Source organism: Calypte anna, chromosome Z (genome assembly GCF_003957555.1).
Source record: "Calypte anna isolate BGI_N300 chromosome Z, bCalAnn1_v1.p, whole genome shotgun sequence".
NCBI lineage: Eukaryota > Metazoa > Chordata > Aves > Apodiformes > Trochilidae > Calypte > Calypte anna.
In genome coordinates, this window is record NC_044274.1 from 54,574,989 (window position 1) to 54,588,574 (window position 13,586).

At 41.6% G+C, this 13,586-nt stretch overlaps 1 protein-coding gene across 4 annotated transcripts in view; it reads left to right on the top strand.

Moving 5' to 3' along the window:
- Positions 1–13,586, top strand: part of NRG1 (neuregulin 1) — a 168,227-nt gene that overhangs the window by 75,362 nt on the left and 79,279 nt on the right. The gene's annotated exons all lie outside the window — the stretch shown is intronic.

The window sequence follows — 13,586 nt, forward strand, 5'->3', positions numbered from 1 at the left end:
TCCTGAAGTCTGTTGCTGGCAAACATCTCTGTCATCCTCCTGAAACTGTCAGGGAGAACAGTGTGAAAGAGTGACAGCCTATTTGAAGCAGTTAGAGACTGGGAATTATTAATTTAGCAGTAAGCTTATGATCTTTCCCTTTCTTTTAAGAGATAAGACACATTTTTTTTCTCTGTCTTTCTTCCTCTAGGAGTTGATTCTTCTTGAACCTGTATCTCAGACACTGCCTCATTGACTTTTGTGGGGCATTTCAGAAAAGCATTCTTGCTGATGCAGGAGGGGTCAGATTCGAAAATAGTCTTTGCTTATCCGTAAAGCAAAAAATATCCGGAGTACTTGGATTATTTTCTCAGCAGCAATCATAAAGCATCAAAATCTTGCATTTCTAAAATGTAATTTCTTTGACATTCATCATTTTAACCCATCAAATTCAGGGCAGATCAAGCCAATTCCTGAACTGCCTAAATTGTGCAGGTCTAGTAATGGAGAAGGTAATGCTCCGTTTTGCTGAGAGGACAGGGCTGAGGTTTCCTTTGGAAAGCTGCAGTGGTCAGAATGATGGACTTTGTTCTTGCAAATTGCCTTGCAGAACTCCTTATGCTTTCCCTGTAGTGCCGCAGCATGGCCACATTATGGGTGGTACAGATTGGACCTCGCCCTGAAGTCACCAGAAGTTTGCTATTGCTTTTAGCCCTGCTAAGATGGACTCTACAGATACGTGGCAGTTGGATTAGATGTAGCATTTTGGGTCAACCATCTTTCTGGTGAAAATGAGCATGAACTACAGTGATTTCAGTGGAAGTCTTTCCAGCTGAGATTCAATCCAGAACAGTAATTCCAGAATCAGAATCAGAAATCAGAAAATTTGAATGTTCCTTCAAAGCCCTGCTGCCTTTTGCTTAAATAATGAGTGTTAACCAGCCTTTGGATTAAAAGTAATTTGTCTAAAGGAAACATTTGGTAGGAAAATACTACTGTGCAGTTAAGTAATAGGGAGGTTTGTCTATGGTAGGTAAGACAGTACTTAAATTATGTCTATATTCAACTGTCTTGTGCTTATACAGAACTACACTAAATTATTTTTTTTATTTTAGTGCTGATGCAGGAAATCTCTTATTACAGTGCAAATACTCTAAGTGACATCAAAGATAACAGTACTTTTTACTTCACAAAGCGACCAAGGACCATCCCATCAAAATGGCCTCTTTCATGTGAGAGGGAGAAGTAACAAAAAGCTAGTTATACCAGAAGAGCTCACATCTTTGAATTTCCACACGTGAGGAAAGCCCTTACCAATAACCTGCTAACTTAATCTCTGAAGAAGATGTAGGGGGAAAAAAGAGATTCTTTGGAGCAGTCATTTACTGTCTGCATTCAGATCTGTTCATATCTGGGAAATAAATGGTTGTCCAGAAATCAGGTGATTGAGTTAAGATGTTGTTCTTTTTAATGTTGCCTTAATTTTCTTAAGATAAATGTGTTTTAAAGTATCATAGATTTCCAGATAGATACAGACTGAAAGGAAAGCAGAACTGGCAGCAGGTCAAGTTTGAGTTGCTCTGAGGGAGAAGTTTGTGTAGATGGTGCTTATTCTAACTGTGGCACATAATTCTGGCTACAGCAAGAAGCTGCAATTCCCTGGGAAAAAAAAAAAAAAAAAAAAAGAACAACAACAACAAAAACAAAACAAAACAAAACAAAACAAAACAAAACAAAACAAAAACCCTAACCCATAGCTGGAAAAGTACACTGCAAAAGATCTGCCTAAGAATTCAAAGAGGCATGAAGAGGACTTTTTGGACTACTCTAAAAGCACTGTCTTGGGGTTTTTGAAACAGCTGCGTTTCAAACACATCATTGTGTTTTATGTAGAACAAGATTTGTTGGAGAGGTTGACAGATTGCATCAGCAATAACTTTTTTTTTTAAATGAATGCATTTGACAGCTATAAAATTCTCAGAGAGCTGACTTGGAAAGTAGCATCTGCAAATTGGATTGCCCCTTCTTTTTGCCTCTCAGTGTCCTTTTTTCCATTTCAGGCAGAGTGAGGTAACTTGTTCCCAGAAAGCCCCTTTTGTGCTGATTTTTTTTTTCCAGAGCAGAAATAAAAAAGAACTGACACATCTCATATTCTGTGGTTGATGTATTGCTTCTGAAACAGGCCCTTCCATGAGTTTCAAAATCCTTTTCTCCTGTCTTTTCTGTCTTACTCAGCATATTCCACTTAAAGCTGTATTCTTCAAGGTCATAGTCTGCTGAGAGCTAATTGATTCTTCTTTCTCCTGGAGCCTCGGAGAGAAAGCAGAAGAGAGACAATCCTAGTAATTGTGTCTGGTGCATTAGATTCAAGACTGGTCTCCCTCCTGTTATTAGACTTAGTCCTTTATCAATAAAGAAGTAATCTCTTCCTCTCTGGTTGGTTTCTGGTTTATGTTGTAATATCATTTCTCCTTTACTGAAACAGAAAGGAAAGATGAATATTTTAAAGTATTCCTATATTGAGAGAGCATGTCAATCTTAGCATAAATGCACCAAAGAATATTTCATTACGAGCAGGTTATAATATCACACGCTAACCTACTATCTCCCTCCCTCTGAGAAGGCATGCAGATTGTAAGAGTGCTGACGCAGTTTGGGAGCTAAATTTTACTTTTTCTGGCACCACCACCTTTAAATACAATTCCACTCTCTACCTAGGATGGCAGTAGATGCTGTTCTGTAGTACTATAAAAAATGTAAATGTGTTTCTGTAAACCCAAACCCTAATCTTTGGGCTTGCATCTCTCCAGACTTAGTGAAGTGCCTTGGGGAACACAAGGCAGGGCAAATCACTGCACAAGGACTTTTGTTGCAGTGGGTTTCCCTGTAAGTGGAGTGAAGCATCCTGAAGAGGTCAGGGTCTGGAGGATGTGCTTCCCAGATGGCACAGCCCCTGTGTCCTTTCGAAACCCTTCTGGCTTTTCTGGCCACCTCAGGTGCCATGTGCTCACAGGCCAGCTGCATACCTGGTGCTATGCTCGTGGCCAGCAGGTGACCAGCAGGAATGTCTGCATCTCCCTGTCTCTGTGTCCACCGAGCTGTGCTGGCAGAGTTGGGTGGGTGCAGCACTGAATCCCAGTGCATGCCCACCAGGGGCAGGCAGGTGTCCCTCTTACCTCACAGGTGCTGACCCTCACTTGAAAAACATGGCAAAGTGGAGAAAGGCTGTGTACTGCTGCCAGCCACCCCTGGCTGTGACTGCTTCTTCTCCAATTTCTGAGTTCTGCTGCCATTTCAGGTGCACTAGGCCAGCATCACACAGGCTGCTGCACAGTGGGACAATTGTTAAGAGACTGCCTCTGAGGACTGATTGTGGATGTTTACCTAGGAAATGGACTCACGTCCCCTTCAAAGTTATCTAGGCACAATGTCTTGGCATTGTTTTCTCATGACGCTTGAAATATTTGCAATTTCTCTCTACCTTTCACCTTCAGCTGTTCTCACTCAGTCCTGCATTGGATGTCCTTTCTCCCATGACAAAGTGGTTTGTGAAGGTCCCTTTGGCAGGCTGGAGGGGGTCTCTCCCTCTAGTTACGGGTGCTGCAGCCCTGCTAAAGACTTCAATTGATAGACATCAAGGGGTTTCCTCATTGAAGCTTCACACAGCATTTGTACTTTTCCTTGAACTGTCCAAGTCTGACCCATGCTCTGCAGCTGAAATCCCCATCACAGCACAGTAGGGCTGATTCTATACCTGACCACCTCTGAAAGAGTCAAGGTCAGGGATGTCTCAGCAAACCATAGGGAGCTGTACTTACAGGAAGGGAGAGCAGAGGACACTGCACAGCTATATACCAGCTTTTTCTGTGCTCACTGTTACTGTGCAGGGCAGCGTCCAAAGGGAAATTCCTTCTTCCCCAAAGCTTGAACATGCAGGAGGAGAGCACCTTAAAGCAGAGATTGCTCTGTTTCTGATACTGTATTGATGTTAGTTAGCTTCAGACACCCAACTTAAGTGCCTACATTTGGAAGCTGGGCTGCCTTCAGCTTCCTATCCAGCATAAAGAGAGTGACCTCCCCAAGGCAATTCCCAGACTGAGTCTGGGAGGAGTAACTCTCTTTCTGCAATGAGTGTATAGGGAGACTAATTTTGCAATTCAGTTAAATGTTTTCTCCACAACGTGGTGACTTGTTTTGAAAGCCTTGACTTTTCTTTGATGTGTCCTGTGAATTAGCAATATCTTGTCACAGGGTAGTTATAATTAATCACAGTTAAGATACCAGAAAAGTTCTGAGCCTAACTCAAGAGCATAATAAAGAGATGCTGATCTCAGTAAGCCCTGGAGACACAACTAGGCCTCCATTAACAAGCAGCAATAAAGCAAGTGCCACTGTACTGAGCCAGCCAGTCTGTATTTCCCTGAAACACTTCTCTCTCTGCTGCCTCAAAGGTCACGGTGGGTTACAGAAGTGTATGTACTTGTGGCAGGAAGACTGAGAGTAAAGTGGGATTGGGACTGATAAGGTGAAATGCACAAGACACTGCACTTTGTAGGGAGTTCAGGTCTATTAAGCCTTCTAAAGTGATAACTGAGACTTCCTCTCCTCAGCCCAGTTAGTCACACTGACTTTAAAACGTCCCCAAATTCAGACTTTTTGTATTGCTAATATTTTTCTTTTTAACATCCATTGTGTGTGTAGAAACAGTTCTTAGCATGCAGAGGACTGAATTGGCTGATCTTGCCATATCTCTCTGTCTTGGAAAAGCACCTCAAATTCATGGCTTTCAAAATTATCTCATGGGTGTGGTTTTTCTTTCATGCACCATGCATCATGTGCAGAACATGATGGAGAAAAAGCAGTATTTTGTGATAAGTTTTCTCTTAAAAATAGTCTGAATTTCTCAGTGCAAAACAGTAGTCCACTTAAATTTTTCTTTAAAAGCTTTGCTTTACTTTGTCAGCTTCACTGAGAATGAGTTATGCCTTCATGCTACATGGAACTGCATGGTCTTCTACCTCCATTGTATACATATGCATAAGTGAGTATAGGAAATACAATAGGCATATGGATTATGTGGCCATTGTCTCTTTATTAAAAATGACATCTGGGAATGCTCTGCATTGTAAGTTTCTAAGCAAAATTTATTAAAAATTGATGTCATAACAAAACCCAGCATTTGGATTTCCACTGAGGGGGACTGAAATTATCATCGTTCACTATATATTGTACTTTTAAATTTAATACTTTCTTTCCTAATGATGCACTGCAAATAAACACACACAGCAGCCCTCCTCAGATTTTCAGTGCCTGTGTTTGGGGTGCAGAGTACCCCTGGAGAACATTCTCAGCATCAGATGAGAAGGCAGAATTTGGCTTGCTGGCAGCTAAGTAGCAGGTTAATTGTGGTGCAGAGCTGGAATGATATAAATGAGCGTTTTCATCATTTGTAGTCTTGCTAATGGAAATGCAATAGATTTCCTGCAGAAATCCTACTCGGAATCAATAACAATGCAATGAGACAGCTGGTTCAAGGAGAGCACATGTGATGCCAATCTACTGCAGACAGTACCAGGGCAGAGACTGCTGTGGCTCCCTGTCAAGAAAGGGCAGAGAGCCCTAGAAGATGCCACAGCAAGTGATAGAGTACTTCTGAAAGGAAAAAGCCTACTTAATCAAGGATGGGGCCTTCTCTGAAAGAGAATTGGTTTTTTTCAGGAATCTAGACCTGTTTGGACACAAAGATGTCTTTTTTGTTCCACGATACTAAATTTATCAAAGACAGGAATCAGGTCATGTTCAAACCACATGAAATCAAAGAAGGACTGACTCATGGTGTGTAGCTTTGGAGTTGAGAAGGTGGTTTTAGAGTATCTCTTGCTAAGGAATTCTGCACTCTTGTTCTCTAGGCAGACCATGGAGAGGAGCAGGCACTTCCTTTTTGTGGATTGCTTTGTCATGGGCACACTGAGTACCTTTACTATTTATACTGCAGGGAGCCCAGTTTCCTGGAGAGTAAGAACTGTGATCTTGATCTTGTACGTTAAAATGTTACGTGAACTACCAGACTCACTAGGAGGTACACATTAAACTCAAGAGCCTGAGCTCTTGACCACTGTTTGGCAATTAGACAGCTCTTGAAAGCAGCAAGGGAGAAATACCTCTGCTTTATTTTGGGGCAATGTACTGTCTGCTTTTTTACATCCTGTCTTGTTTCTTCCTGTCTCTCATTCCTACCTCCCCAACCCCAGTATAATTTTAGACACTGAGACAAAAATAAAGGTTTTATCTGGCAAAAAATGGGCATGAGCAACTCCACTATAACAGTGGGACTTAGCTGTCCTGCCACTCATGGCTGCTTTAAGCTAAACCAGAGGCCAGGTCCATCCAGATCTGGAGAATATCAGTGGTATTGTGGCACCCATTCTTACCTTTGCTCCTGTATTTTTTATTATAAAAGCCTTATTTTAATACCTATCTTCTTGTATATTCAAGAGTATATCCAGCTTTTTCACGTGCACATTCGCTACCGCCACCCCCACTTTTTCATTTTTATATCTATGCTTCATCCTGGAACTTGCTGGCAGTGCATTCGCATAATTCAGACAGCTTTTTATTTTTGCAATGAATATTGCTTCAGTTTTTGAGATGAAAGGAAATCAATACTGGGCTGGTAGTCACATGGCACTGGGGGGAGTATAGGAAGCGATGATTTTAAGCATGATTCATGACATAGTTTGGTATTTCTGTGGAATTCCTGGAAGAGATTTGAATTTTACAATTTTAAACATTTATTTAATTCATGTGACTACACAGATCAAAGAAGAAAAAAAGAGTATCTAACTCGTTCAAAAGCCTTTCTCTTATGCAAAAAAAGAAAAGCCTCTCAGCTCATAAAAGATGGCATGAATCTTGTAAGGTGGTAACAGTAAGCCGGTGTAAAGCTGCTGGAACTGGATCTTAAGAAGACAAAAAGGCTTTTCACTGCACTAAATTAATCTAGATTGTTAATTTAATTTTCCAACTTGAACAAAATCTCTTGAATTTTCACTGGCATAGAAGTTCTCTCATCCATAGCCCTGTAAGACCTAGCATAGTATGGTGATTCTCTGATCCATGACTTCCATGGCAAAGAGCATCTTCCTGACTAAGGTTTCTTCCAGTCCTCCACTGGTAGTGGTATGAAGACTGAGACAGATTCTCTTTTTTCTAGCTTCTCTTTTAAACAGAACTCTCTGCTTTGACTTTGAAAACACTTGTTTATATTCTGGCTGTTCATTCATTTACACCTTCCACTCCTAGGTTAAAAAGCTCTTCTGTGCTATGTGTTTTGTCCTTACAAAGATGCATATGCACTGTAACAAACTCAGCTCTGGATAGGCCTTCTTGACAGGCCTTCTAGGCAAGCTGAGCTTCATAATTCTAGCCATGGAGGGAATTGTTTTCAGTCCTTCAATTATTTCCTCCCCCTTCATTCTTTCATAGTTCTCAGATAAATAGATCTGTAATTTTGATATGATGCTTATACAGGGGCTAGTCCAAAATCCCAGTGAAGGACAGAAACAGCTCAGTGTCTCAGTCACTGAAGCATCCAAGATGCTTGAACTAGCACCAGCTTCTGTTTAGTATTTGAAACAGTAAATAGGGAATGATGTCCAGTCAGAGCAGGAGACCTATGTCTTACACATACAAATGACCTCACTGTCCTGCTACCTGTTCTCAAAGTTGCATGCTACTTGTTACTGGGTTGGAACAAAAATCCTAAGGGTCAGTTGAGGGAATAAAAGACCAGTATTATCCATCCTTGGCAATTCTGGCTGCATTTTAGGAAGAGTTTCAGTTCTCATTCCACGCTCTTTCCTTCTCTGAAGATGCCCTCAGCAAGGCTGTATGGGTAAACAGGAGGTCAGCTCAATGTTTTTAAATGTGTAGGCTCACCTATTGGCCTGACTCCTGATCATGCTTTCAAAGATTCCTTCCTCAGTGACACTGTCTCCATTGTTGGCCCAGCAACCACTTCTTTAGTTTGCCTTTCATTTTTTAGGTGAAGATCAGAAAGATCTTCCTCCCAAGTTCAGAAAGAGTCAAAGAGTATGGATTTGTGAGAGAGAAGGATTTGGTGTTAGTACATCACTCCCATCTACCCAGCTTAAAGACACTTTGCTTATGTGTTGGATATTGCATTGCTGTCCTACAGTGGGTTAACTGCATAGACACAGCCTGGTAGAGTTGCATGATGCCCAAGAATCTTTATCATCACAGCACATGGGAATTAAGGAGCATGATCATATCAAGAAAGTCACAATGGGTAGTAATTTCAAGATATTTTAGATTATGAAGACAGTTTTGTATTTTAAAGACAGCATTTCTTGAGCTGTGGGTGTACTCAGCAGGATAGTTAGCTGTGTGAAGGTAATACAGCTTTAGGAAGAGGAATTAAGTGTAGGGGAATAGAAGAATAACCATTTCTGTATGTAATCTGTGCTGGTCAGGGAACAAACTGGTGACTGGGTTGTTAAACATTTAGGAATAAAAGAGCACAGGATAAGAGGGATTACAAAAGCCTTTCTGCTGTGTTGATACAGGGGCTTGGAGAAGTTTGAGCTCATATTTTAAAGGTAGGGACATCATTAAGTAGGAAGGAAAGTGCCAGGAATTTGTGTTTGCCATGCACAGGAGAGCAGGGGAGGTCTAATCTTCACTTGACTGCAAGAAAGCAGAAAGAACCCATTTCCCAGTGCCACAGGCACTTGTAATCTGCCTGAGACTTGCAGGAGACCCTGAAGCAGATTTTCCCCCTGCTGAGAGGGCAGAAGTGAATGCAGTCATCCATTCTTCTGTCTGCTTCATTTCCAAGGGAACCTCTGCAGAGCTAAACCTCTTGCCATCCAGACATGCTGAATACAGGCTCCTCACTGATACTGAGATCCAAAGACCCTGCTTTCCCCATCCTCCCCAAGGGTTGGAACCACTCTGCTCTGCTTGTGCAGCAAATGCTGCCAAATGTCTCTCTGTCATTCATGCCTTGAATTCCCTCCCGTCATTTTGTTCAAAAGCCCTTGGTGCACTTCAGACATTGGCTCATGGAGGTTCATCAGCCCCCCTTAGTTTTTGGGTACTTTAATTTAATGATAGCATGAATAGATTTTAAAGGTTATCAGTAACAGATTTTGCAAACTCCTTCAGCTGTGCAATTTTAATACTGCACTGTGTATTCTGCTTGTGCACAAAGAAAGGCTGTGCTTCAGGATCAAAAAGCCAGTAAATGCATTAGCACACAGAGGCTTTTCTTCACAGTCAGTTAACAGAAAGATATTTCAAATTTCTGCATGTGCTTTAAAAAATGGTATCTGCCCAGTAAAGCCAAGAAATATGTTTGGTTTTGACCATGTGAGGGCTAAAGAATATGGCTAGCAAGCCTCCTCTTGCTTTCCAGCTCCAAGCATTTGAATTCACTATCATGTAGAGATTAATGGAGATCGCTTAAATAAATAGCTTTTCAAGTAACCCTCTAATTTTCCTAATTGTTGCTAATCAACTCTTTAGTGTGTGCAGTTTTTTCCTCTCCAAATTTGGAGTAGGTATTGAAAAGGCATGTTCTGTATGTGTATACAGTTAACTGCCACAAGCCCAGGAAGCAGAATTACTAGCTGTGAATTAGAAAAGGTATCAGTTCCCTCAAGTCACTTAACTGGTCAGCAGCTGGCAGGGGAGGGAGCTGAAGACAAAGAAAACAGAAAAATATTCTGATGCTTCCTGAGCAGGACTGCAAACATGAAGGAAGAGTTTGGTATCTATATTGACTTTTCCCTAACAGATATCTAGCAGGTTTCCCAAGTTGCAGAGTAGTATGTGGTAATGCTCTGCTTTTGGTTTTTCAGATTGTCTGTAATGTCTTTCCAGAGCTGTTAGTGATACTTTCAGGATGCTAATACACATTGATTTTAACAAAGTGGGTATACCATTGCCAGTGTCTGATGTTAACTTACATTGATACATTAATTTTCATAGGTTTCATACAGTCATTACTCTGTTTTACAAATGGTGATAGCATAATGAAAAAAAAATTCCTGATAATTAATCCAAAATGGTGGAAACAGAAACACTGACAGAGTTCTTTAAAAGTATAGCTTGCAAATGTTGTTACATCAGGTAAATACTGCCCCTGCAGAGGAAGACTTTAAAATGTCAGTCAGTAGAGAAAGATGAGACAAATGACTTGACCATAACTTTTATGCAATGACAGGTCACATAAGAGAAAATTTAAGCTGTTTAGATCTGTCAAGGAAATTGTGCATCATGTGAGAGTGAGCTGAAAGTCAGTTTTTTCAAGCTAGAAATTAATAACAGGGTTTTTTTAAGGATAAACCTGCTCAACTATTGGAATTTTTCCTTTTGGGGTTAACCGACTTCCACCAGCTACTTGGGAAGAATGCCTGTCCCAAACAGTAATGTGAACAAAAGCACCAATAGTTGCTTGCTACCACAGGGTGGTTGTTTCACATCCCAGTCTCATCAGGAAAGAGCTTTCACAAATTTAAATCCATCCCTCTGATGACTTTGGATGAATGAACAGTTTACAATACTTACACTAATAAGCAGTTTGTCTATGCTGGCCTTTGTTCTACTTTGTGGTGAACTCAGGTTTGGAAATGCTTTGTACCTTTCCAGCTGTAGCTCAGCCTCTCTGGGCTTGCATGTGAAAATAGAAGAAACCTTGGGATGATCATTTGAAATCTAACACTAATTTTGCTCTAAATTCTGGTAGTTTAAACAGCACTTTTCCATTCTTGTGGGGAGCCCATATGGGAAATACTCATAAAGCATAAGACTATACAGCAGAAGGACCACAAATCTAGAGATATCTGTAAAAACTATGAGAACTTCTGTGCATCTTCACTTGCTAACAGAGCTTTTAAAGTTGTCAATTTGTGACTTCCCATGTGTGATCTCAATCTCAGTCTTTCCTGTTCTTCATTTTCTCACACTGCTAGTGATCTGCCCTTTTTATTGCTTGAGAAGCCCTGACACTCGTGCTGCCTGGCATTCTTGGCAGACTTGGACCCAGAGATCTGCTCCTGAAGGCAGCTCATGTTTTGAATTATACATAAGCCCATCACAGAGGGGCTGCACTTCATGGCTCCTTTTCAGGGGTGGTGATGTAAGGGAGTCAAAGTAATATAGCGACACTTTTCATTTTTCATGTCCTAGCTCAGTTAAGAGCAGCCCTCGAATTGTGTCATTTTTCTCCCATGTGACTGTTTAATCACCTGAGAGAGTACCAGCCAGAGTTTTGTGGTAAGATTGATTATACTCCCAACAAAGTGCTTCCTTCAGCTGAGCTCTGGGAAGTAGCCCAGTTCAGCAGTTAATGGGCTTCAGTCTGAAGTGGAAATGGTGACTGTGATTGAAATGTCGCAGTGGTGCATGTCAGCCCTTTGGGCTGTATGCTGACCAGTACTTACCTACTGGCAGGTTGTTTGGGTTTCAGGCTGTGGGGAGATGTTCCTGAGCTGGACCACTCAAAGCTGTGTTATGGGGAGCACTTCACCTTCTCCTTTGAAAGGGCTAAGGAGAGAGAAGGATGTTGCTGCAGATGTAATGACAATTTTGTTCTCTCTGTTAGCCTACCTTGCCATAGGGCTGGTGCTGTGAGGTTTGCAATATCACTGCTGGCGTTGGCAAAGCCTGCTGCAGGACCAGCTAGGAACCCTGGCTGCATTACATGAGATAAAGAGAACCATAATGGAGTGATATTCCAGTAACACCCCAAACACACATTTTGTCATCAGCCTTAACAAATATCCATTACAAGCCTGGGAGAGAACTAAGGAAATATACTTGCCAGCCCTGTTTTACAGAGTGTGAGTCAATAATAACATCGTAGGTTACAGTTTACAAATGTTTTGCCTTGCTTGGGTGAACTTGCAGTCTCTGAGTGTCAGCAGCTCCTCTTACAGAAGCCTCTGTGATTTACCCAGTATCACAGAGGAAACCTATGGCAGCACCAAGAATGAAGCCCTACAGTTTGAGAAGCAGCTGTCCACTTTTTAAAGGCTAGCACATACTAATGAAAATCCAGGAAGAAAGAGGAGAAAAGTCACAAATCATTCCAGAATCCCTCTATTCCATTTGTTTTGTTCTTTTTTTAATAAGAAATATTGTTTAAAATACATAGGAAGACATCACATCTTCACTGTGGAAAGGCATTACTTTATGGCACTTATTGCTAAAATTGGATGAAATAAATGTCTGCAAAATCAGATACTGATATTTCTGTCATTGCTCCATTTAATGTAATAGACTGTTAGCTAACAGCTTCCTTCAGGAAAAAAAAAAAGCAAAGTTGCACTTCATTGACATTCAACAATTGACAGTTTAGCTGGTCTGGGGATCCCATTTCTCAAAGCTGAGAGCTTTGAATGTTGAAGAGTTGTTTTTCACCCTTTGGCTGAACCTCAGCAAGCTGCAAGGCCTGTTTGTTTGTTTGTTTCTCTTTATTTCTGGTTTTATTTCCTGATTTTGCTTGTTTGTTTTTAATTGGATTGATTGCTTCTTTCCAAATCTTTGCAAGTTTTTCTTTGAATGCATGAATATGCAAAATCAGCTGGTCATTTCATACACTTCTTTTTTTTTCACTGGCCTGTGTATAACATGGGTCCAGACCACAGTTCCTCAGCCCCTTGCAGAGCCCTGTTAAATCCAGCAGCAGGACAGGAGGGCTGCAGGAATGTCCTCCACACTATCAGCTTCTGCACCTCTGGCCAGATCTCTTCTGCATCTGTGGCGGTCACTGCACTGATCTCCTGCTTGGGCCAGGGGAGAACTGAAAAGCCCAGGACCGGCTGGAGGGAGGAGAGTGGTGTGGGGAGGAAGAGGAGCTGTGGGGGTGTCAGGGTGCCAGCCTGGTGGCCAGCAGGGAGGGCAGCACCCACCATGATGCTTGGAGAGGGTGCAGGAACCTGTCTGGTTGGCAGTACAAGGGTGGCTCCAGCCCAACAGGTAAAATAGCAGACCCTTGAGGTAGGTGAAGGACCTTAAGCACTCTCTGAACACCCATGGGGGACTTGTAGGTCTGAGTGTAATCTCTTTGGCAGAAACTCTCCCCTTTTCTGGTCAGCCCCATCCAGAAAGATTTTTTAGCTTTGCCCTTCACTATTGTCATTACTGTAATAAATTGAGGATAATTTCTTGGCTTGAAACATCTCTGCCTTCTGCTGTGTAGGTGGAGAAATGATGCCAGGAACAATCCTTTCTTCTGCTGCCAGCTTGCTTTTCTCTGTGGCAGCGATACTATACATACTGGTTCTGTATAGGTATTGCTGTTAGCAAAAAGCAACTTAAGCACTGCCTCAGCTACAAATGCAAGATTGATTACATTAGATGTGCTTTATTCTCAGTGTCCTGCATGAAATCAGCTTCTGAATAAGTTAATGCCATTGCTTCAAAGTAGAAAATGCCAACGTTACAATGTTTGTTACAGATAGGCAACTTGGTACAGAGCACAGATGCATGGGACTGGGTCACTGCCAGACTTTTATCTGAGGAGTAGGGTCAAATGAAGGTTTGCATGTGATGGTATCTCCTATACCAAACTCTGCATGTGA